Source organism: Rhopalosiphum maidis, chromosome 2 (genome assembly GCF_003676215.2).
Source record: "Rhopalosiphum maidis isolate BTI-1 chromosome 2, ASM367621v3, whole genome shotgun sequence".
Lineage (NCBI taxonomy): Eukaryota > Metazoa > Arthropoda > Insecta > Hemiptera > Aphididae > Rhopalosiphum > Rhopalosiphum maidis.
The window spans coordinates 64,077,053-64,097,218 of NC_040878.1; the positions used below are offsets into that span (position 1 = coordinate 64,077,053).

At 24.9% G+C, this 20,166-nt stretch overlaps 1 protein-coding gene across 2 annotated transcripts in view; it reads right to left on the reverse strand.

The window, feature by feature from the left end:
• LOC113551840 (complexin) overlaps nucleotides 1–20,166 on the reverse strand; it is a 192,618-nt gene that overhangs the window by 137,445 nt on the left and 35,007 nt on the right. For both annotated transcript variants that reach the window (XM_026954368.1, XM_026954367.1), the window contains exon 3: nucleotides 11,542–11,592. The gene's annotated coding sequence lies outside the window, so the exon portion shown is untranslated. The remainder of the gene's footprint in view (nucleotides 1–11,541; nucleotides 11,593–20,166) is intronic.

Consider the following 20,166-nt stretch of genomic DNA (forward strand, 5'->3'; position numbering starts at 1 on the left):
ATGTTTTAATTTATTTTGGTAATTAAATATATTTTAAGACGTTCATCTCGTGACTAAAAATAATAAAAAGGACTTTCATTCAGTGATTTATAAAGCTAAATATAATAATAATTTATTATAAAATAATCATTGGGTTCGAGAGGCCATCCACCAAACATTTAAAGTAACGTCTAAATACACCATTATTTAATAACATATTTTTTAATTCAATTAATTTATGAAAGTTTAATTATTGATTCTCTGAGATAAAATCATTAAAATTTAGAATTTTAATGATTTTACGATTATATTAAAATAAAATTATCTGCATTATGCCTCTAAATAGTTTAAATGCTTGTGTAAGTACACTGGCGTTACATAAGTAATAGTTAGACTACTGCCTTCATATTATTTGGATGAAGGGAATAAGTTCTAATAGTTCAACGCTATACCACTTTATTTATGTATAATAACTATTTGTATTATAAAACAAACGTATCATTTAAGCAACTATAGGTACAAATAAAGCTTAAAACTGTAAGTGGTTATTTATATTGATAAATATAAGCCCAAAACTATTTATATAAAGTTGTTATTTAATATAATTTGTGATTATTTATACAATAATTACAATATTAGTTAATATTCTAATGCAACGATTCAAGAATAATATTATGTTTGTTCTACTATAGTAAATAATAATTTTTATTTGTAAAAATGTACTTAGTACTCTTTATGATCAAAGTTCTCCGAAAACTCATATTTTAACTATATATATATATATTTTTTCTATAATCGTGTTTTCAAACTAATGACAAACTAAATGATAATAATAATATATAATGCCTGAAGAATGATGTAAGACCAAGTACAGTTATTAACGTGAAATTCCTTAAAATGTTTTAATTAACTTTAATTCAAATAAAAATAAATTTAACTATAAATAATCATGCAGATCACGGGCAATGGCAAATAAGATAAATATAATAATTACTATACGATAAACAACCACAAATTCAAATTAGAATAAACATTAGATCCCACATACACATTTCTGTATGTGAATTGCCTATAAAACGCGCCGTCATATAATGAATTTTTATTTTGTATTACAATAACATAAAATTGTAATAAAGTATAACCTATTATATGTATATATAATTAATAAATATTGACAGTAACATAGTCTGTGTGATGGACATGGTGTTGGTAACACATAAATAGTATGTGTCCTACTTAAATGAATTGTTGATGACTGGTGGAAGTCATTTATTCTACGAGCGCGTATGTGTATTTGTGTGCGATAGTAAAAGCTGTGGTGCCAGGTACCTAGGGACGAAGAAACGTTCACCGGAATGTTTGGTACGGGTATAATTGATTGCACTGCAAAATGTGATTTATAAAATGTCGCAAGTTGAAAAAAGTGTCCTTACAAAGTCGCGTATCAATAGACAACAATATAGTGTAGTGTAGGTGGTGTTTAACAGTGAGTGTCCGTCACCACCAAGCTTTAAAAGTCATTGCATACAAGTTATAGATTATACACAATATTAAAATTCGTAAAAATGAATTTAAAATAAAGCAAATTAATTATTTCTGCTACAAATAAATCTTGATGTCTTTATTTTCTTCTTAAAATCTTATTGTTTTAAATTTTTTAAATGTACAGAACTATTTCAATAACACGTTTCCGTTAATCACAAACAGTGCATTATCATAAAAATTTAATCTAAAAAAAAAATATATTCAAATATAATCTGAAAATAAAGATTAGAAGCTACAAAAAAATAAATTATTAAAGGAAACTGTAATTCAAAGTTATCTTATTTTTAAATGCAAATTACGTAAAAATAAATGAATGTAATAAATTATATTTTGTATAAACATATCAAAGACACTTTTTCATGAAGGATCAAAAATTTAACAATAAAAAATATTTTGTGTTATTAATTTTAACAATTTGATTATATTATTCATTTTTGAATTCAGATATTGGAATAATTTATTAAGCAATAACCTCCAGAGATTAAACACATTTTAAATTGTAATTCAAGAACTTAAATCGTAACAAAAAGAACCGATTTTGGAACCGGAACCCTTAGAATATTGGAAACCAGACCCTCTAATTTAAATTAATTAAAAAATCGGAACTTTACCGGAACTGTTTATTTTTTGAAAGATTTTTTACGATTAATTTTGGTTTTGTAAATGATTAAATATTATAGTATAGAATATAGAATATGTGGTAATAATAAATAAAAAATTGGAGATATTTTAAAACTTAAAATACTGAAAACTGATACAATAATTAGTAATTAGTAAATAATACATAACAATTAAAGTATAAATTAGGTATATAAAATAAAAATAAAACAAAAAGGCTAATTTGAAACTGAGTTGAGTACATTAAATGACAGTGATCAGTATTTTTTTGCTTATTTCGTCTTCTCTTTTTTTCTAAACAATAGGTAGAACATCTGGTTGATAATTGGTATACACCTGCCATAATTGATGCCAATTGACACTACTAATATTTTATAATATTTCTTAAAAAAAAGGAACGTAATTAAATTTTTCTTAGAAAAGTATAAAACCTAAACAGAAATATTATTATATTTTTCATTTTTAAGAAGAAACCGAAACTTAAATTTAAAAACCGAAAAAGAACCGAAACCGAAATTTTAATTCGTTTGGAAACCTAACCGAATCCGGAACCATACAAATCATCAAGGTTCCAGTCTCTGCATTTTATATGTTATTTAATAAGAATAAAAATATAGTATGAAAACAAAAAATATTAAAAACTATTTATACAATATTTAAAAAGTTTTTTTTCTCTAAATATAATATTCTCACGATATTTAAAAAAAAAAATATTATTATATAAAAATTTTTAAAAACTATTAATAAGATTATACATAACACTGTAAGTATATGACATGATATATTATACAAACACACAAAAGTATCTAAGTGTCATTGTATAAATTACAACCAAATCATTTTTGAAAATAATTAAATTTTGAATTACTTTTATATAATTAATTAGTAAATTCAATTATAGAATCATTCCTTACAATATCTACATAAAATTATTAACATATCAATATAATTAAATTAGCTAACTAGATTTTCTTTACCATATTGAACTTTAAATTTTGGGAAAATAGTTTTTTTTTTTTTTTATTTATTGATAATAGTATTATTTCTGATTAATTATTACAAATATTTTAGATTCGGTACAGAACCTGAAAAAAAAACTATTATATATTTAAAAATAAAATACTTAGGTCGATATTTTGGATTGAAATAAAATATTACTAAAGTAAATTATAACGTGAAATCATTCAATCATTAAGGGATGTTACGATTTCAATCATAAAAGTTCCGACAAAATGTAATACTAAAAATATTACGATAATTGTATGTAAAATTCAATATGGTATTTTAAAATTGTTTGTAAAAAAGAAGTCTAAATTAATTAAATTGTAAACAATTTGAATATATTTTTATTGTTTAAAAGAACAACAAATCCATAATTTTATTTTATTAAGCATAAACAAATAAATAATAACAGAAAAAACAAGTATTCTACTCCACATTAAATAAAAAACAAATATATTCAAGAATAACAGTTAACAATTCAGAATTGTTTATTTATCAGAAAACAGGAAAACACACATAAAAGACAAGATCTATAGTGAATTTTTAACTCTAGATACTTACTATAATATTGAAACGAACCTGTAGTTCTCTACACCAATATCTTGAAAAATGAGATTCTTTCACAAAATACAAACATAATTGTAGACAAATTCTTGAAATTTATAGAAATTAAAAGTTTTAATGATTATATTTTTATAGTTCTGGCTAAAAAATTTAATAATTGAAATTGAAATTGAATTATATTGAGGTTCGGTACATCATTTTGTATTTTATACAATACTTTTCTCTTCATTTCTTTATGCATCATTATGTACAGAGCGGATCATGTTATTATCAATTTAGTTAAATTAAAGAACATTTATTAATGTCATTAATCAGACTTGTAAATGCTACTTTTTAAATAATACAATAATCTTTTATTATGAAAAACACATTTAAACGGAAAGATTTTGACAACAATAATGGCGAAAAAAGATGATTAAATATTATTTTTATTTTCATTGAAACTATATATATTTTATGACCTTTCATACAAATATAATAACCTAACCATAGACTTATTTAAAAACAATATAATGAGTATGGTTGATATTTAATTATAGTTTTAAGGGTTGAATAGTAGACGTAATGTACTGCAAATATTATTCGATACTATCTAATTTGTAATATTTTAACAAAAGCATTTATTATACGATAACAGATGTAACTAAACGCGTATCCTTAGTAAATCGACAACATTTATTTTCGTGAGGAGTATAAAATATATACTTTGTTTAGTACTGAACCCAAACCAAAAAAGTAGCAATTTTTCATGATAAGCACCAATGAATCTATGTATAGAAAAAAAACTACATCGTAAAAATTATAAATTTTTATTTTTTATTTTATTGGCACCGTCAACGCCAGGATTTACGAACGCTGATTTATGTGTGCCGGTTTTTGTTGTTATAGCGTTGTCTACTTTCCATTTGGATGCAAAACTCGAAAATCCTCTTGGTCCTACTTCACTCATATTGATTTAATAACACACATAGAGCTACGGTGTTTTCAGCTTTGTATGACGGCAGTGGCGACAGCAAAGAAGGATGGCAATGACTGATTGCCGTCGTCACGTTGCTGGAGGTGGTAGTAGTTGTGGTGATGGTTAGTGATGGTTGGGGTGATAGAGGTGGAGGTTGGTGAACGATAAGTGTAGAAGAGGTAGACGAACTTATGTTACTGAATGTTAGTAATGAAAGAAGAGAGTAGAATGTATGTACAAAACTCAGCGACTGACAAACAGACAATGACAAATCAAATAAATTTTCTTCTTCGATATTATTGACAGAGATAGGTAATAATGAACACATAATTTGTTCTAATAACTAGTGTATTTAATACATTTTCATAATGACAAACATCGTAAATGTTTTGTTTTTAAACCAAACACGATACTTCATATTATTTTATATATTTTAAACTTCTAACGAACATTAAAGGTACGGTCGTCTGTCAGCTACGTAAACTAAGTATTATGGTTTACCCCACTAATCAAAACACAAACAAACTTAACGTATAATAGAACTTAGTATTAACAAGGTCATTTTAATTTTATGTGACAAAAATAGAGGGATTTGTTAATGACTTTAACGTAATCCTCTACTTAACTAATCTCCTAACTACCTATTTACTGCATATCTCTTAATAATTCAAACAATTTAATTTAATTACAAATTGCAAGAGCCAAGTTAAATATTTGAGAATAATGATAAAGTCGTTATAACATTTTTATACGATAATATTCAACATTTTAGTTTTTTACAAGTTTTTATAAGAAAAAGTTGCATTTTTTTTTTTTTTTGTGAGTGGTATTTATTATATTATGTACTCATAATATTATACCAACTATTATGATAGATTTTTATAAATAAACAAAAAAACATTACATTTTATTTTTTGTTATCATTCAACTATTCAAAATTATTTTTAAAAATATTTTTGTTTTACAGATATATATCCAGTATTATTAGTTTACAGATTTAAAATACATTTTACGATTGAATTCCTTATAAAAATATTAATCCTATTATTTATAAATAATTTATATTAGTTACTCTTATAACATTAGGTACAAATGGAATGTACATAAATCCACATAAATACAATTTCTAATCAATCATATTCGCTATGTTATTTTTAAAGCAAAAGCATCAAAATGATAAATGTTAAACACGTAGTTAACCAATTCACATATGTGTCATTAAAGAAACAAAAATTTCAAAGAATATTTTCAAATAAAAGTTTTAAGTTATTAATTATAATAAAATATATAATAAGTACAGATATAAACATATCACATCATAATTGTATACAATTATATTATTTAACACAACATTTGAGTTTACTTAGTTCCTTATAATATATAAATTATGAATGATTCGATGAATATATATATATTACAATAATTACATGTTTGTGTGTGTGTGTGTTTTGTGTATCCGATAACACTCTTAGATGCAGTAAAGAAACTTAAAAATACTTTCCTCTGTCTATAATCTTGAAAATGTAGTTCGAGAATTCTTATAAGTTTTTCTTACAAAAATTTAAAAATATCAAAAATTTATAATCACAATTTTTTATAAACATTTGTAATTTAATTTTAACAACATTGGTTATTTATTAATAAATATTGATTTAAATTGTTTTTTTTAATTAAAAAAAATATATATTAAAAGTAGAGACTTGATACCATTCGTTATTACTACAAATATTATATATATATATGTATAATAGATATAATAATTTAAAAATATATTAATTCTAATTTTAAACTATGTTTACCTAGAAACTATTCACACAGCTCCATGTTATGTTGGTATTACACTATTACCTAATAAATTAATAACAATAATATGATATGATATGAAATTAATTTAATGTATAATAATATAAAGTGTCTTTAGAAATTAAGACTGACACAACAAAAATAACGCTAAGAAACTAAAATCTTATTTAACTACAACATTTTGAGAGGTATAGAATGGAGAAAAAAACCTATATTATTATATTATTACTCGCTTTTACAACTATAACAATTCTTCGCTTGTTATATATCCAAAAATTCTCATACCATTTTTACCGATTTATAGATAGCGTGCCATCAAAGTGGCTATGATGTTCTTAACGTTATATACTGTCTGAAATGTAATATTGAAACCTTCGATAGGATTTCCTTGGCCATTAGCGGTGCATTCAATGTGCTCAACTTGCACAGACTGATGGAGGGAAAATCGTACCGTTCGTTAGAATTATTGAGAAAAATCGTGTGGCCATTATATTATACTCTTTACAAGGCTCTGGACTGTACTTCAGCCACTAACCACACACGTTTCATTACCCCAGAGCACGTTTCCGTTTGGTCACATATTATTAAAAAGGCGAAATAGTATCGATTTTTGTCACGGTGAATTAATGTTTTATTTTCCGTTAGTGGTCTTTAGAGAAGAAAAAAATCATCCAGTTCCTGTTTTGAACAAGGAAAATGACCGATAAATAATGTTTACATCCCAATAACTCTATACGAGTAAAGTCTGTAATGAAATAATATATAATAATATAAAAGTCAAACGAAGCTTAAGAACAAAATTTACTTTATGTGCAGTCAATTGATTCAAAGAAAACGTGAAAATGTTTCAATGAAAAAACATAAAGTTACGCATACAACAGCACCATAATATAGATATGTATGATATAAATTTCATATTTCAATATGAACCACAAAATATAATTCTAAAATTTCCGTAAATTAATGTGTCGTACAAACAATAACATATACTAATTCGATTATTAACATTTGTATGTTTTCAACATAATATTTTTATCGATGCCGTGTAATTTAATTAATTTTATATTACGATTAAATCAAATTACTTGAACGTAAAACTTGTATATTACATACGTAGTAATATTTTGTGATATTTCATGAAATACAATACAGATTGACCTTGCAATTATTGTGGTTTACTGTATACTATTTTTATGTTTTTAAAATAAAAGATGACATATTGAACGTTTTATTTGTTTTCCATTTATATAGTTATACTTATCATACCTAATAAAGTAATAATATAATATACGCTTATAAATATTTTTTACAGAAACTTAGAAAAGGTTAACTATATAATTTTACATCATATAATATATAATTTGAATTTTATTTTCATAATAAAGATTATTATTATTATAGATGATAGCAATATCAGCATTACACCAATGTACGATAATTTAATTAAATTGAAATAAATATGATTCAAATCAAAAATAATATGTTAAAATATGATGATATCACTATTAATCGTTTTTAAATTATGGATTAACGACTAAGTTATCTACCATAAATATAGGGTATATTGTTTTTTATTTATTAAAACTAATAACAAATAGTATTCAATAGGACTATTTAAATGTTAAAATGACTTCACTTTTGATATAATTATAAATTTATTAGAAGTTTCCAAAGTAAAATTTCCAAGTAACATAATAAATTAAATAAATCAAATATTCTAATCCAAAAAAAAAAACTGTCTTTGTGATAAATATATTATTTTAATAATGCAGAAACTTCAGCAGGAAGAAAATAATATATAGTAAGTATTCAAATTATACTACTACAATAATTTTCTCGAGTTCGAAATCTTTGTCAAAGTGACAGCACAACGGCAACACTCGAAGAATACGATTGTGTACAACGTTGTTTATGAAATACAATAAAAACTGTACCAAAAGTGAATATTTCTAGAGATTTAAAGGTCAAACAGATTTGACGAGAAAGGGATAAAGTGTGTAGAATGCGAAGATCCACCCACACGCCCTTTCTAAACCAACTAACCCCCACCACACCAGTAAAATCCGTTGAGGACGCCTTACGGTATCTTATTTACATAATAATTCTCGAGAATGCCTGTAGCGATGAGATGAAGTGGCAGTCATCAGAGTTAGAAGTAACAGCTCACCGCTATAGCAACTATATTTATATGGTCTGATACAACAAGCACTGTTGTGTCATCTGTGGCCGGTGACTTGGAAAATGGACGTTAAGCGGCTTATGCGTATATTCACATCGTTGTCGGTGCCGTTTATTTCAACGAAACAACCAGCGTACCTTAGTTAAAACGCCCAAAGTATAGTAGAGACGATGAAGTCTAATATTTTCGCTGCAAAATTTACAACAGATTTTCCAGGTTGCTGGCGTGTACACAATATCTAATATACCACTGAGGCTGGAAAATGGAAATACTAAATAAATAATGCAGACCAGAGAGAAAAACATTGAATAAAACCTGGTTGATTTATTTATGGGCGACCTAATATAAAAATAGCCTATGCACAAGAAAAAGTCGTCAGCGGGTCCAGTTACGTATGTTGCTACTGTTGCCACTGCAGAGTATTTACAACAAGCATACACCATCACCAATCCACTAAACACCATACCACTTTTCGGCGATTCCATTAAAACGTCAGCTTCTGTGTGAAACAATGACATAGCATAATATGAAATTCATCATCTAATGTGATATGTCATTGTTGCTGTTACCGCTGCTCGATCCCCCAAAATAAAAACAGCGATAGTGCGTAGAACAGCAGTTATGGTGGCGAGAAATACTCTAAAAATCCATTATTATTATTATTATAAAAGAGCCTTACACTGTTTGCCACTTTTATACCGTCTACCGTCACCATCCCGAAATGATCGGCTTAATGATTTATTTTTTTCGGCACACTGTAACATTCTCATTGAATAGATTTTAAAATATTTATACATTTTATTTTTTTAAAACAAAATAACGGCGATGTTTTTAACTCTCAATAGCGATCACTAACGTTATTTATCTACCAGATCATTTGAAAATGACTTCATTGTTGTCATGGAAAGAACACCATATTTTTTACTTATCTTATTTTTGACTTCTGAACGTCAATTTGATTCATATACGTTCAAATTGTTCACAAGTGATTAGGGTTATTAGGATCAGTGACTTTACTAACAGTGACTTCCGCTAAACTGTGTTATTAAACGTTTTCAAACTGTACACAAACAAAGTTATTACTTATAAACGGATTACCACATCATTTCACGCAACAAGTATATCCTGCGCTAAGACTATGTTAGACGTTTATCAGAAGAAAAACAAAAGATGTTGTACACACACATATTAAGTATTTTAGCAAAGTATTTGAAATTTTAACAACAATATGGTTCTTATTTGAATGAAAATAATATGCTATGTACATATATGGGTATCCTACATTTTCTATTAATAGTACAAAGGATTACGGAATATTCATAACAAAAAAGTTAAAAACTGTTTTACAAAAAAAACGTTCTTATAAAATTCCGACTCTTTGTCAAAAATAATAATTGATATCAATTTTACACACATTGACTTCGATGTTTTTAACAAATAAAGTATTCATTAAATGAAATAAAGATAAAACTATTAGGTTCATCGTGACGGTAAACTTCTCCTAAATAATTCCATGAAGCGCATATGTAAACTGATACTTATAGGTATTTATAATCACCAGAATCGATTCGTTCATAAGTTTCCATTAAATCTACGGTTACCTAATTGCTCATTTCGAAGTTCACTTGATGCTTTTTTTTGTAATAAGTGTAAATACATTGACAAGAATGTGTGAAAAAAATCATTCTATTGTTTGGCACATCATTAGACGACACCAATGACTATTGTTACTGTATAACACAAACAGAGCTAAATTAAATAGTTCGTGTTTCTCTGCATATACACAAACCATATAGTAACATCAATGATTGATAACTGTTTATCGGGTACAGGTGAAAGTACAATAGAGTAACTCGTACTATTGGTGAAGAATTGCACGAAAATCCAAACACAATGCCTTCCTGTACTACTACTCCAGTACCAAAGTAATCGATATTTAAAATAAAAATGAAAAATATGTATTTATCATTTATAGATAAAAAATTAAAACCTATTAATAATAAAGATTTCAATATTTATTTTTATTATTATAATTATGTATACATATGACTTTTTGTGTAAAGAAATAAATTAATACGACTTAAACAATATTTGTATTGAGAACTTATTTTTTTTATAAATAAAATGCATTATCCATTCTATAAATTAATGGTATGGATTACGCATAAATAACTAAACTGAAAATTAAGAAGCTGGATAAAGACTTATTAAAGTAAAGTCTTATTAAACTTTGTATGTAAATATGTAATATTATATACATCTTTCATACATTTTCAGTATGAAAGACAGGATAAACGATGACTATTTTAATTATATAATACATTTATAATTATATAACTATAACATTATAGTAACGTTTTCGCACAGCGATATTATGTCATATTATTTCATCAATCTCAAAGTATTCATTTTTTATTCTATTTTCTATTTTAAATGAACAATTTCACCTATTTAATTTAAAAATATATAAAATAATTTTGCAGAAAAAATGAATTGTTATCAATATCAACAGTTTAATTTATTCTTCGTATATTTGAACTATTGCCTACATATAATTTGTATTCAATAAATTTAATGTAAAATCATAGATCAATTTTTAAAGAAGTCGGAAGAGGTATTCACTTTTATGAGCTTGAAATAGATTTTCTAAATATAGAAACAATTACGCTAAATGAGAACCACTCTTTTCCTAGATAAATTATGAAGCAGATGACTTTATTATAAAACTGATTCGAGGAACCGTATAATTGCTTAAATGCATACACATAATTCTTATTTATATTGAAGACCTAAAGACCACAGAAAATCTGCTCTAATATAATAGTGAGTTTTCCATATAATAAATACCATTTTATCTATTAAATATAGTTTATATAACATAAAAATCACTTACCTTAAAAAAACTTAAGTTACAAATTTTTCTTTAAGTAGTCCGTTTGAGAACCTATAAAAAAAAATTTTATTAGTATAGTTAATCATTACAAATTTTGTTTTTTACGGTTTCTTATCAATTAATTTTCTTTAAAATAATACTTTTTTGTTAAAATAAAGAAATCCAAGTATTTTTTACAATTTTTTTTCTATACACATAGCTTATATATTTGATACTTATTTTTAAAATTTATTGTTTCAAAACATTTTGTTCTAATGCTAACATTCAATTTCCCGATAAAAATAATATTCAAACTTAAACTTGAAACTTTTTGGTAATCGTTATAACACCTAAATTATAATATTTTAGTATACACAATTGTTTTCTAATTATGAAATACACACGTAGGCTCTATTAAAAATATAACCGTTTTTTTATGTATAACGAAAATAATCCTTGAAAACAAAAACCATTACATGAAATAAATTGAGCTTATATGGTAGTTATTAATTTCAAAGTGGAAGAAGTATTCGTTTAAATTATTTAAAATTTTACTTTCAATCACTGTTGTTATTTTTCGTAAGGGTCACAACTGCACGCCACGGCGTGGTTTAGTATATAATACCTTCAGCTAAGTTCACATTATAATAATTCAAAATACGAATAGTTATTATAATATGGCTAATTCGCTAACACCGTCTAGGCGCTCGACAATGAGAGAAATAACGCGCACGCGCGCAAACACGTACATGAATTTATAATAATATACCGCCGCTCTGTCGTTGCTAATTTATCATCGTTCCTACGGTGCTCGCTATTCTCCCAGATTGCAAGCGTGTGGCATATACCTACATATATACTATAATAACTATACGTCACATATATTACGTGCTACATAACAATAATGTATATCCGGCGACAGCGACGTCGACACCTTCCCCTCCCCACTCGCATGTCCGTGAATCTTAGCTATCAAGTCGTCTACCGCAAGTCTCCGATGCGTGAAAACCAGTAAACGGATTACACCTCCGCATAAACGCGTGAATGTGTGAGCTGGGACTTTCGGACGACAGGCGGGGAACGCAGTCGTGCTGGAGGGTGATATAGTGAAGACGCGATGGGTTCGTATATTTAGGGGAGTAGCAACCGATCGTTTAGTAATACGCAATATACATATTACTATACTGTACGTTTAAGTGTGTGTGTATCTGAGTTCGACGACGCGCAACAGCAGCGAGGGTGTCGTTTTTGATCGAGGGTAATAATAATTAGCGAAGCAACTAGTGATGCGTGAAACAGCGCTACACCCCGTTTCTCAAAATTATACGGCCACACCAACACCGTCATTGGCGTCACAGCTTCAGACCACCATTATATCCGTTTAAATATTTTTTTTATAATAATATAATATATAATTTATATAATTTATATAATTTAATAACACAATACGTGTTGATCGATAACGACTCTACGGTATCATTACATCGTTTCATCATCTCGTCAGTCGTCGATCCGTAAATTATAATATTCAAGTATCCGAATACCAACGTAATATTATAATCGGAACAGATCTCGTTTCACTGTACGCAAAAATCGAATAGTATATACAATCTATCGAAAAATATTGTAGTTTTTTTTGTAATCGATCTTTGCTGATGTTACTCTATGACGTTTACTTTAGTTTTTGAGTCTTTGAGATTCTATTTACAAATTACAGCGGACATAGTGCGACTGATACCATACCAAACGAAATATTTTTTAAATATGGTAAATACGATGTATCTAAACAATAATTACGGTGAAAACATCTGCATGGATGTTTGAAAAAACCAATTAATTTGTATTCACAACAGGAAGTCATCTCGAAATTATATAATCAATTTAAAAATAATGATTTTTTACGATATTTAATGTAATTAATTAATGATTTAATAATTATTCAGCATATCATTTTCATTTATGAGTTTCAAATTATAATATTTTTATTCAATCTGTTGTGATATTACACAACTCACAAAGTCTATAATTTAATTAATTAATTTTAAAATTAAATACTGAAACCTAAATCAATTGAATATATTTTAGATAGCAATAAATTTCGTTACTATAATAGCGTTTTTCTATTTATGTATATACACAATACACGTACATAAGTGCGTGAGTGTTTATGTTAACACACATACACACATATATATTAGTAACGACCAATACATTTTTTTATACGGATAAAATAATTTATTGTGTAAATAAATAATCAAAAAACTAAAAATTAAAAATCGTCTTATACTATATTATACTCTTTATAATATATTGGTACATTTTAAATTAAAATATATAACCCAAAATTCCATCAGTATAAATATATTTAAACAAATCAAAAAAATAAAAATATTTAAATAAACCTAAAATAGTTTGTTTAATGTTTATCTGAGGTAATATTAATCTGAATAAAGTTTTGACACGTCATCAATATATTATTTAAAACCATATTACATGCAATGGTTACGAAATTACCACATAGAATTTTTGTTTTAAACTAAAAAAATGACTCATTATTACTGATTCCTATATCAACGAGTTTATTATATAATATTAATAAATCACTGTTTGGTATAATTTATTCAGATACAAATTAGAATTTTTATGTGAAAAAAAAAAATGATAAAACGCTAATAACAGCGCAGTATTGTATATTTAATCAAGTGAGTGGTAACAATGAAGAAGATTTATGATGGCGTCAGTATAGGTAACGGAATAATATAATATTGGTGAAATGGTATGTAAAACAATTAAGTGGTATAAAATTATCACAACCAATGGCAATTCAATTAGTTGATTAAACGGATTCATCAGTATCTCTAATTTAGTGATATTTTAAATTCATAAGTCACGTAGGTCCAAACAATTTTTACTTAAATAGTTTAGTCTTCGCAATTTAGCTTATTTCAATACTGTTAAATTTAGGTGGAAAATAACAGTTTATTTAATTAGTTATGTTCACAATTACGTGTGTTACCTACTACATTATGAAAAAAAGAGATATAAATTCAGTTTAAAATGATAAATAAACATCACACTATAATACTATATATACGTCTGCAATGACTAAGCAGCAGCTTCCTATAGGTACTTTTATAATACTGCAGGCATAAATAAATAATAATAAAACAGAACCCGACGTTTGTGCTCCTCTTAAGACAGTTTCACCAAATTTAAGATATAAACTTCTTTTCCTCGTATTCAATTCTTGTACGTATTATATATCATATGTTTGACGAAGGATAATTGGCCATTGAAACTGAATAAAAAATATTAGAAGAAAAAGTATACTAAGTTGAGAGTTTCAAAAATAATAAGGATGAAAAACATGGAATTATTATGACAATGAATAATATATATATATTATTGTATACCTATATAATACATACAAGGTATCTGCATTATGAACTCTGATTTCTATAGTTTTTTTTTGTTTTTAAATAGAGATTTATTTGTTTGCATTTCCATAAAAATTAAAATTAACCTAAATAAATAAATACTGTTTCAAAATGTTAGCATACAACACAATCGAGTCGTAATTTAATAAACCTCTAATAAACTGACAATCATATGCAATCACGATAAAGTTAGGTTATTTAAACAAAATAGATATAGAGAACAATGTGTTTGTTAATTAATAATACTCAAGAGCTAAGTATAATATTAAATAGTATAGAACATAATTTAATATTAAAATTGTAAAGATAAATTATTTTTATGAAACTATTGTAGGTTTTTTCGTATTAAAAAGTATAACAAAATTAGTTTTTTATCCATAGTGTTAGGGACAAACATTAAACAATAATTGTATTATTTTACTGGAATAATATAAAATTATCAACCAAATAAGAATCAACAATAGTCAAAACATAATATTAAGTACCCAAATAAAAATCTGAAATTAGAAAAAGATTTTTATTTATTTTATTTTATGACTATTTCACAAGTATTTTCTAATGAAATTGTTATAATAAATTTTTTATAGTCCCTTCAATACCATATGTTACATTATGAAAATATTAACTTTTGTTCAAAAAATTATTCTTCAACATTGATAGTTGATATTCAAATATAAATTTACTTAATCTATAAATTGTTATTTAACTAATTTCCTAAAATAAAATGATAACAAACTAGTTTAGAAATCCTAAAGATTTAAAATATAAATATTTGAACTAAAAGTAAAATAATATGATGTTAAAAAAAAATTTCCAATCGTTTCATATAAGTTGTATAAATTATACGTGAAATTTAACTGGGCCTAATGCTATATTTCAAATATTAAATTGTATTAAAAAAAGTTAAATAAAATTAACAATAGTGTATCAAAGAAAAAAGGTCTTATTATTTTAAAATATAAATCAGTCACCTCATATTATATCTTGTATGCAAACCACAGTTTCAACAGGCAAGTCGCTACAAGGATCGGAGAGGTAATATTACCAAATTATAATATAATAAGTAATTTATTTAAAGATATATAATCGTCCCCGATAATTTAGCGTCTTTTCAATCATTATACTTTACATAAAAATAGAATGTTAGAATTTTTTTTATTTTTTTTTTTTTATTATATTTATAAAATTTATTTAATGTTTATCTATCTATTGTCAATTGTATATTTTATTACTTTTATTTTTGCTTTCTATTTTCTCTGGCCAGCTAGATTTTCACTTTCAAAAAGATGGCCCTCTAGTAGTATTAAGTTCCCCATCTCTACTATAAACAGTATCGTTTCATAGCAAATATATGTCATTGGCAATATCTCTCAAAAAAATTATTTTTAACTTTTTAATTTTAAAAAATATGTAAGCATTTTGGTAAATAATTAAAATCTTATTAAATAACCAAGTTTACAGACATAACCGACTTTTATCAAACTTGTAACAACAGCAAAGAAAGAAACTTATTATTACAAAAATAAAAAAATATTAATATAATAATAAAAATTGTAATCTGTATTATAGTGTAGTTATACGTAAACATACATTTTATACATATTTTAACAATGATAAGAAATTGATTGATTTACTGATGTTTAAACATCTATATTTTTAATAATTCTCCTTGAGAACAATTTTCCAAAGTACAATAAGTATTACATGCAACTGAGGTTGTCGAGTAAAACTGAAAAATGGGAACGCATCGGCAAGGCCCATTCATTGGTGACGGCCAAGTTTTTCCATTTACACGTAACGATCGTACTATATACTTCTGCTACTGTCATTGGTCGTCATGAAGAGATGCAAAGAAAATAAACAACCGTCAACCACACATACCAATACTATGTGGAATGTAAAAAGGAGAAAAAAGGTTTTAACAATGGATTTTTACCAAAAACCTTCACCACTAGCGTCAAAAAAAAAAAATAAAAAAACGCATTTCAATGTCATCCATCCGAGTATGCGTGGGTGATATTGACTGTACTTTTCTCAGTCGTAGTTGTTCCTGACAATGCTGCCTACCTACATAATATGCAGATATACTGCGCGGTGAAAAATACAAATTTGATAGTCGCAAATTATTGCTTCTCTTCGTTTACCAAAAGCTACCTCATTCTGAGCAATTTCCGGTGTCCTATCAAGTTTCATTGTCGATTAACTATTGTACTCATATACCAACACATTCATCGGCACCATAAAAAATTGTTTAAAAAAGCCATTATGAAAGTATTAACTACTATGATGCACCATACTGATTTCAACCAGGTTTAATTTTTATCAAAACTTATTTACAAACCAGAAAACATCTCAAATTTTACGTTTTTACTACATAATCACTTGACGTCTATTGACTGGTACATATATTTTTGCTATTATTATTACCACTTTATGCTCAAACAATAAAATTATTCAATAATAATAATAAAAAATTATGAAATATTTTTTCTACTAGCAATAAGATGTCCCATTAATTATAATATTTCAATTTTAATTTATGTAATTTAAATTGTCCAAACTGTAAAATGCAGCAAATATGGTGCAAATTCTTTTGGAATGGTTATTATCTTATCCATTTCAAGTGAAAATAAAAATATAATTATTTATATAAGTATAAAGATCTATTATCAACTCAATATATTAATTATTTAAAAAAATAATAAAACAAAACTTATTGATATTATTAATACAATATTGTATTACTTTAATTTAATATTAAGTACAATAAAATTATGAACCAAGGCTTTAGAGTAATCTATAAAATACATCGAAGGTTGATACAATGTATCATATAAAGACTTCAACCTTTATAGAACAGAAAAAATTAAGACTGCCATAAATCAGTATTAAAAAATATATAACAAACGTATTTAAAAAGTTCAAAATAATTGAAACACTTGAGTAAATTGGTAAGACCGTGTCTCTAGAGATCGTTTATAAGCGTGACGATAAGAAATAGACTGTCAAACGCGTAAAGATTGATCGACGTTTACCTGTCCACGAATTTCACATCCTTACTTTCCTGTTTATATATTTATCGATGAAACATTTGATAACAAATTTCTCAACATTAAAAAATCTCAAAAAAATTTCAATCAAAAGAAGAAAAAAGTAATAAATAATAAGTCTTTCTCCTATATCTCCTTTTAAATCATAATAAATAATAATATAATATTTTAGTTATATTTCACTGGCTATAATACAAACATTAGTTTAATTAATATTTAAAAAATAATTGAATAAAATCTATATTACTAATACTTAAAAGTGTTTTTATTATCTCAAGATTAAATCTTTAAAATAGCATGAATCAACTAATTTTTTTTTTAAATTGTATGAATATTAAATTCCCCAATTAAATTTTTTCAAATTCAAATACTTTTCAATCACCAAAAATAATATTTAAAAAAAGATCATGTGTATTATGATTAAGACTAGAATGTTTTGATGAGTAAAATATGATTAAAATTAACAAAATATTATGAAAACAAAACTTGTATAATAGTCTCTAATGTAATGGAAAAGTTTATATCTAACTTTGATAAAAGTTAAATTAACAATTTTAAGATTTCCAACAAACATGAAAAATAGACTTTAAACCAACATTTAAGTGAGTAACTCGAGGTTGTTAAGTTAAATATAATAAATATTATATAAACGTAAAACATAACTATTTCTTTATCAAAATATATAGCAGTATGTTGTAAATTTAGCTATTAAGATTTTGTATAGGTACATTAAATATATTTATTTTTTGCTACCAGTGAACACTTATTTTGCGTAAAAAATTAATTATTAAAAAAAAATTAATAATATATAATATTATATAATAATAATATTGATGCTACTGAAATAATTTATTTATCTAACTATTACAGATTAATTATTGTTTTCAAATTCATTAGCATCACAAAAAGGAACTATTTCTCTAAAAGTAAGCAAAGCTAGGTGAGTCATTGTGATCCAAATACTCTTTTTACAGCATGGATTTTATAATAATAAAATTACTGTAATTCTTACAATTATATAATTTAAAATATTAATTTAAGTAAATTTAATATATTGAATGACAATTTTACATTGAATTAATACAATATGTAATTTAATATTTTTTTTTTTTTTTTTTTAAATAATAATATTTAATAGTAATACAAAATAACTTACAAATTTATCAAAAATTCTCAATTAATTGAAAAATGTTAAATCGTAAATTGCAATATGCCGTAAAATATAAATCTTTCGAAAACATTAAAACAAACGTTAAAATATTTATTTATCTATAGTATTCAATTAAAACTACCAAAATATTATAATATTTACTTTTATATAATCTGTGTTTAAGTTTTTAGAAGTTACGTTGTATCGTACAAAGAATATAACATAAAACTTTTGGAGAACTCGAAAAAATAAACACTTTACAACTAATAATTACTAGCTACCTATTAATTTAAAGTATTCACAACTATAATGATATAGATCATTTTAAAATTTAATATAATATTTAATTAAATTTATAAAAAATTAGTATGCGATTATATGCATAGGTTAAAGACTAAAATTAATATGGTAATAATTAAAGCAGATAAAAATCGATTTTTAAAGTTTATCATCATTGAATAGAAAGTGAATAATTCATAATGTTAAACGTATATCCGTGTATGAATCAATTAGTAATATAAAAATTAATACGTTATTATTACATAAATTGGTAATAATATTAAATATGCATAATGATATATTACAACGTATCATAAGTAAAATACTTGATTTGAAACACACGAAAATATATATTGAGCTTGAATATAAAGGCATAAAAAATTATATAATAAGTAATATTCATATAATAAAAATGAATATAATATTATGACAATAATGTTATCATTATAACATGTGTTATAATAATTAAAACTGTTTTTTAAGTAATTCATATTAAAAAATCAACTTGTGAATGTTAAATTTACCACACAACAAAAAATATCAAAAAGAAACTAATAAATAACAGAGTAATTTGATTTTTAAATAATATACTCGTAAATTATATAAATATTAGTTATATTAATTATTTATTATTTAGGTATTTAATATGTATTATACAAATTATATCAGCAATTATAAATTAGATTGTATTAATTATTGATCAATAAAAATAAAAAAACTTCATTTGTTT